This window comes from Schistocerca cancellata, chromosome 10 (genome assembly GCF_023864275.1).
Source record: "Schistocerca cancellata isolate TAMUIC-IGC-003103 chromosome 10, iqSchCanc2.1, whole genome shotgun sequence".
NCBI lineage: Eukaryota > Metazoa > Arthropoda > Insecta > Orthoptera > Acrididae > Schistocerca > Schistocerca cancellata.
The window spans coordinates 159217573-159224729 of record NC_064635.1 but is presented as its reverse complement, the minus strand read 5'-3'; positions in this window follow the sequence as shown (position 1 = coordinate 159224729).

Sequence of the window (7157 nt, the reverse complement as noted above, 5' to 3'; positions counted from 1 at the left end):
GAGCTGGTGCAGTTCTCAGTTAGTTCTCGGTCAGATTCTCATGGAGCGAAAGTGCGGCAAGTCGGTGCCGGAATGTTATGTGATAATACTTGAACCAGAAGCTTAACTTTTCCGGTCGGTACCAAAAAAGTGTAATTGTATTCGGCTTTGAACATTTAACGTGTATTGTGAACATTGTTAAAGACTGGAAGTTTTTGACCTACTTAATGTGACGATTATTAAGTGTAAGAGGCCTGGTCACATGAATATATTATGTGTGTGTGAGTGATAACAAATAAATCGCACTGTGGTTGTCATAAGTGTTCAACAATGAATACGGTCTTGACTTTTAATTTTGGATAACATAATCTAGGATCCTGGCTTCTTAATTGCAGTGTGATTTGGGTGAGACGGAGACCGAGAAGATAATACTGAATAAGCAAAGCAAGGTAGGTCAGGAACACTGCGCACTATCTACTGGGTGAGGAAATGTTTCACTACATCTGTTTGTGACGTGAACTTTAAGTGGCACTAATACAAGGATTCACCCCTGCACGTTACACATTTAATGGCCATCAGTTTGGCGTTAGGACAGGTAAAGGCAGCTCTGGCGATTCACTTCACAATGCAAACTAGAAACATCAAGACAAAAGGATTTGTCGACCTAGAAAAACTGTTGGACAACGTAACAGGGTGCAACATGTTCAAAATTCTCAGTCGCTATTCGGGAAAACGGATAATATACAGTTTATACGAGGTGCATTCAAGTTCTAAGGCCTCCGATTTTTTTTCTAATTAACTACTCACCCGAAATCGATGAAACTGGCGTTACTTCTCGACGTAATCGCCTGCAGACGTACACATTTTTCACAACGCTGACGCCATGGTTCCATGGCAGCGGCGAAGGCTTCTTTAGGAGTCTGTTTTGACCACTGGAAAATCGCTGAGGCAATAGCAGCACGGCTGGTGAATGTGCGGCCACGTAGAGTGTCTTTCATTGTTGGAAAAAGCCAAAAGTCACTAGGAGCCAGGTCAGGTCAGTAGGGAGCATGAGGAATCACTTCAAAGTTGTTATCACGAAGAAACTGTTGCATAACGTTAGCTCGATGTGCGGGTGCGTTGTCTTGGTGAAACAGCACACGCGCAGCCCTTCCCGGACGTTTTTGTTGCAGCCCAGGAAGGAATTCGTTCTTCAAAACATTTTCGTAGGATGCACCTGTTACCGTAGTGCCCTTTGGAACGCAATGGGTAAGGATTACGCCCTCGCTGTCCCAGAACATGGACACCATCATTTTTTCAGCACTGGTGGTTACCCGAAATTTTTTTGGTGGCGGTGAATCTGTGTGCTTCCATTGAGCTGACTGGCGCTTTGTTTCTGGATTGAAAAATGGCATCCACGTCTCATCCATTGTCACAACCGACGAAAAGAAAGTCCCATTCATGCTGTCATTGTGCGTCAACATTGCTTGGCAACATGCCACACAGGCAGCCATATGGTCGTCCGTCAGCGTTCGTGGCACCCACCTGGATGGCACTTTTCGCATTTTCAGGTCGTCATGCAGGATTGTGTGCACAGAACCCACAGAAATGCCAACTCTGGAGGCGATCTGTTCAACAGTCATTCGGCGATCCCCCAAAACAATTCTCTCCACTTTCTCGATCATGTCGTCAGACCGGCTTGTGCGAGCCTGAGGTTGTTTCCGTTTGTTGTCACACGATGTTCTGCCTTCATTAAACTCTCGCACCCACGAACGCACTTTCGACACATCCATAACTCCATTACCACATGTCTCCTTCAACTGTCGATGAATTTCAATTGGTTTCACACCACGAAAATTCAGAAAACGAATGATTGCACGCTGTTCAAGTAAGGAAAACGTCGCCATTTTAAGTATTTAAAACAGTTCTCATTCTCGTCGCTGGCGGTAAAATTCCATCTGCCGTACGGTGCTGCCATCTCTGGGACGTATTGACAATGAACGCGGCCTCATTTTAAAACAATGGGCATGTTTCTATCTCTTTCCAGTCCGGAGAAAGAAAATCGGAGGCCTTAGAACTTGAATGCACCTCGTACAAGAAACAAATGAAAAAGTAAGAATAGAAAAACCAAGAACGAAGTGCAGACACAGGTTTACTTTCTCGCCCCCATTGTTCATTCATTTCTTCGAAGTAACACTGACAGAAACAAAGTAAAGGTTCAAGAGTAGGACTGAAATACAGGAAGAGAGAAAATCAATGAAAAGATTAGCTGACGAGATTGTTGTTCTCACAGTAAGTTAGGGAGGAAAGCTGAACATCTTGAACGGAATGAAGAGTCTAATAAGTACAGGAAATGGATTTAGAGTAAACTAAAGGAAGACGAAAGTAATAAGAAGCATTAAAATTGAGAATAACAAATATGAGAGTAAACTAAAGGAAGATGAAAGTAATGAGTAGTAACAGAAATGAGAATAGAGAAAAATCTGTGAACCTGGGACTATGACGTAAAGGAATTCTGTTACCTTGGAAACAAAATAGAACATATTCGTAGAAGTATGGAGGACATTTGAGCTTGTGCTGGACAGTAATGCTTCACAACGTTTTATGTGAAAACTCTTAAAGATCTTTGAACAAAAGCAACGTTTGCAGCCCTCCGCCGCTAGAGAGCTCCGAACTGTAGCATGTAAAATTGCGGCGGCGCGGTTCATTCCGTCCCTTTACGACGGACCTGCATCTACCTGTGAACATTGTCTCAGCAGATCATCAGTAGGAAAGCCGAGCGAAACCTACTGTACTTCGACGTGAACGAGGCTACAGTTTAAGGCAGTAATCTACGTTTCGGGAACAAGTTTTCACTCAAATGAAAGTTTGGAAATTTTGTCCTGAATTAATATATTCTGAAACTTAGGTGAACAAGTATCACTGCTAAGCCTGTCCTAGTCTTAACGCAGTCACTCATAATTCCTTTCACTCACGTTAGCAAGTTTATGGTGTTGCAATTCCCGAAAACGTAATAGCTACAAAAATACTGATTGTTTTTTTATTGATAATGCTCGCCAGATATTAAGTCTGTCGGTACCAAATGCAGTCACAGTTCTTAGCCACCGACCTGCTCAATTTGCCACGCGAAATACACTCCTGGAAATTGAAATAAGAACACCGTGAATTCATTGTCCCAGGAAGGGGAAACTTTATTGACACATTCCTGGGGTCAGATACATCACATGATCACACTGACAGAACCACAGGCACATAGACACAGGCAACAGAGCATGCACAATGTCGGCACTAGTACAGTGTATATCCACCTTTCGCAGCAATGCAGGCTGCTATTCTCCCATGGAGACGATCGTAGAGATGCTGGATGTAGTCCTGTGGAACGGCTTGCCATGCCATTTCCACCTGGCGCCTCAGTTGGACCAGCGTTCGTGCTGGACGTGCAGACCGCGTGAGACGACGCTTCATCCAGTCCCAAACATGCTCAATGGGGGACAGATCCGGAGATCTTGCTGGCCAGGGTAGTTGACTTACACCTTATAGAGCACGTTGGGTGGCACGGGATACATGCGGACGTGCATTGTCCTGTTGGAACAGCAAGTTACCTTGCCGGTCTAGGAATGGTAGAACGATGGGTTCGATGACGGTTTGGATGTACCGTGCACTATTCAGTGTCCCCTCGACGATCACCAGTGGTGTACGGCCAGTGTATGAGATCGCTCCCCACACCATGATGCCGGGTGTTGGCCCTGTGTGCCTCGGTCGTATGCAGTCCTGATTGTGGCGCTCACCTGCTCGGCGCCAAACACGCATACGACCATCATTGGCACCAAGGCAGAAGCGACTCTCATCGCTGAAGACGACACGTCTCCATTCGTCCCTCCATTCACGCCTGTCGCGACACCACTGGAGGCGGGCTGCACGATGTTGGGGCGTGAGCGGAAGACGGCCTAACGGTGTGCGGGACCGTAGCCCAGCTTCATGGAGACGGTTGCGAATGGTCCTCGCCGATACCCCAGGAGCAACAGTGTCCCTAATTTGCTGGGAAGTGGCGGTGCGGTCCCCTTCGGCACTGCGTAGGATCCTACGGTCTTGGCGTGCATCCGTGCGTCGCTGCGGTCCGGTCCCAGGTCGACGGGCACGTGCACCTTCCGCCGACCACTGGCGACAACATCGATGTACTGTGGAGACCTCACGCCCCACGTGTTGAGCAATTCGGCGGTACGTCCACCCGGCCTCCCGCATGCCCACTATACGCCCTCGCTCAAAGTCCGTCAAGTGCACATACGGTTCACGTCCACGCTGTCGCGGCATGCTACCAGTGTTAAAGACTGCGATGGAGCTCCGTATGCCACGGCAAACTGGCTGACACTGACGGCGGCGGTGCACAAATGCTGCGCAGCTAGCGCCATTCGACGGCCAACACCGCGGTTCCTGGTGTGTCCGCTGTGCCGTGCGTGTGATCATTGCTTGTACAGCCCTCTCGCAGTGTCCGGAGCAAGTATGGTGGGTCTGACACACCGGTGTCAATGTGTTCTTTTTTCCATTTCCAGGAGTGTATATGTCTTTTCTCGTCACAAAATTCACTTAAAAATTCTGAAATTTCTTCACACACATCGGAATAATTATGCCGTCACTTTCCAACGCTTTTGATGTATGAAAGACTGATAAATGCGGCAACTTATGGTTTCCATCGGAACTACTGCACACGTCCGATCTGTTTCATGGCTAGGCTTCGACTCTACTCTCGCATACTCTCAGTCTTTTCTACCAGGAGAGAAAGGCGCGCGAAGAATATTGCTTTACCATTGGTCAGTTTACTTATGTACTTAACAGCCAATAGCAGAACAACATTCTCTCGCGTGAGTCCGCGTTTTTCATCCATAACCAATCGCAAAATAGTAAACCGCACGACTGCACTTGTTACCGTTGTAATTATCTAATATGCTGAAGTTTTGCTTATGCATAAAGTTAATTACTATTGCTATTTATACCTGAATTAACTTTCCCTTTACCATAAACATACTTTACAAATCTATTCCACAAAAATCCCCTTTGTTCGTATCCATACTTCTTCGAAATGTTCCCAAACTAAATCCTACTACATAAGTCGTTAAACAGTTATCTTCATATTAACCTTAAACCATACTCATGCATCATTCATACTGCTAAACACATTTATAACATTTTACCTACACAAAAAGACATAATAACACTTTATGAAAATACTAGAACAGTTTATGAAAAACATTCTATTACTTTGGTGCACTCTAGTGGGCACAATCGAAACTACGGTCCTCTATCGACTGATACATAAATTATGTGCCCGTCCAGTCTCGCGTCACCGTCTGTCACTATCCAGCTCTGAGACACATCTCCTACTTAACCGCCTCCAAGGCAGGATCGGTATACGGCGCTACGCCTCAAAATGGCGGTGTGTAACGTAGCAATTTCGGCGTGTGACAAACAGCTTGCTTAATATAGTTTCCAATCCGAAGCGTTCGCCCACACATCCATCAGCATGATAATGCCGGACCAAAAACGAGCGCAGTGTCATCTGCAACAATCCGACGCCTTGGGTCCACTGTCTTGGATCATCCTCAATTCAGTCCCGACTTGGTCCCATCCGATTTTCATCTGATTCCAAAGCTTAAAGAACACCATCAAGGACTTCACTTTGATAATGAAGCAGAGGTGGGGCTGACAACATAAAAGTTTTCTGGGTATGATACCGCGTCTTAAGGTACAAAACTACTGCTGCTGGAGAAAAACCAACGTTTCAGCCACAGTTGCAGCGGCCTAAAAGAAGGCCGCTACAACCGTGGCCGAAACGTTTGTTTCTCTCCAGCAGCAGTAGTTATATACATTCTGACTCGGTACCATACCCAAAAAACTTATGTCGACTGACTCTGGCCGCGAAAGCCTACGCAATTATATAGAGGTGAGGTTGTGACTCTGTCAATAATGTGAAACGTTCTACAGTGACGGTATCAACAAACCGATCTCTCGTTGAGACAAACCTTTTCGTCGCCAGTGTGAGTACGTTGAGAAATAAGTATGTAGACAACAAAAATATACATGTAGAATGTTAATAACGTTGGTTTTGTTCCATAAAAACACGGGAGAACTGCCGGATATCAGTAACTTCCTGCCACGATATTTCGGCGCAGAGTCTTCTGGCCATCTTCAGGTGAATGCCACTGTAGTAGTACTGGCGAGTACGCGCTGAGCTCCGCTATTTAAAGCCTTCTGAGGTGACATTGCGCATGCGCTGCTCAGCGTGCGCGTTCATAACGGCTCCGTGCGCTGCGCCTCGCGCCCTCCACTGCGAAAGCCTGGCGTATCGGTGTCAGGTCGATTTCCATCTTTATGCAGATAACTACGTCGACTACGAAGTTTCTCTATAACAGGATTCCAAGCAGAGTTCAGCTGATAACCGCTATCTCGATTGATGAGAGTCTCGTTGTCAGACAATCTTATTTCCACAGATTCATTGATAATCGAGCTCCAAAAGTTTGATGTATGGGCCAAAATTTTTGTGTCGTTGTAATTCATGGAATGGTCTGTGGAAATACAATGTTCGGCGATTGCGGACTTGGTGGGTTGGAGAAGGCGAGTATGCCGTTGGTGTTCCACAATGCGTTCCTGCACAGTTCGTGTCGTTTGCCCTATATATGATTTGCCGCATTCACACGGAATTTTGTAAACACCTGGTTTACGCAGGCCCAGGTCGTCTTTAACGGATCCCACCAGTGATGAAATTTTGGAAGGAGGGCGAAAGATGACTCTCACTTGATACTTTCTCAATGTTCTGCCTATCTGTGAAGAAATATTCCTAATAAATGGTAGATAATACCCACACCAATAAATGGTAGACTTTCTAAACAGATGCAGCAGGAAGTTCCAACTCGACGTTCTGTTGTTAATTTGACAGAGAAAACTTTAGATGACGCGACTGTGTCTGTGCTAGCAAAAGGACTGAATTTTGCTCCCACACCTGTTTCACCGCCACTAGTGGATTTCGTCAGTGCCGTCGAAGAAGCTGTACGCCGTCTTGATACAGATGAAGCGGAGGAAGTTCGTCGAGAGTCTTGCCGTGTATTCACCAAGGGTGCACCAATGAAGAATAACATCTCGCCCATGGAGAGGATAGCCCTCCGTAACTTACGAGCAGATGTGGATACAGTAGTCTTAAAATCTGA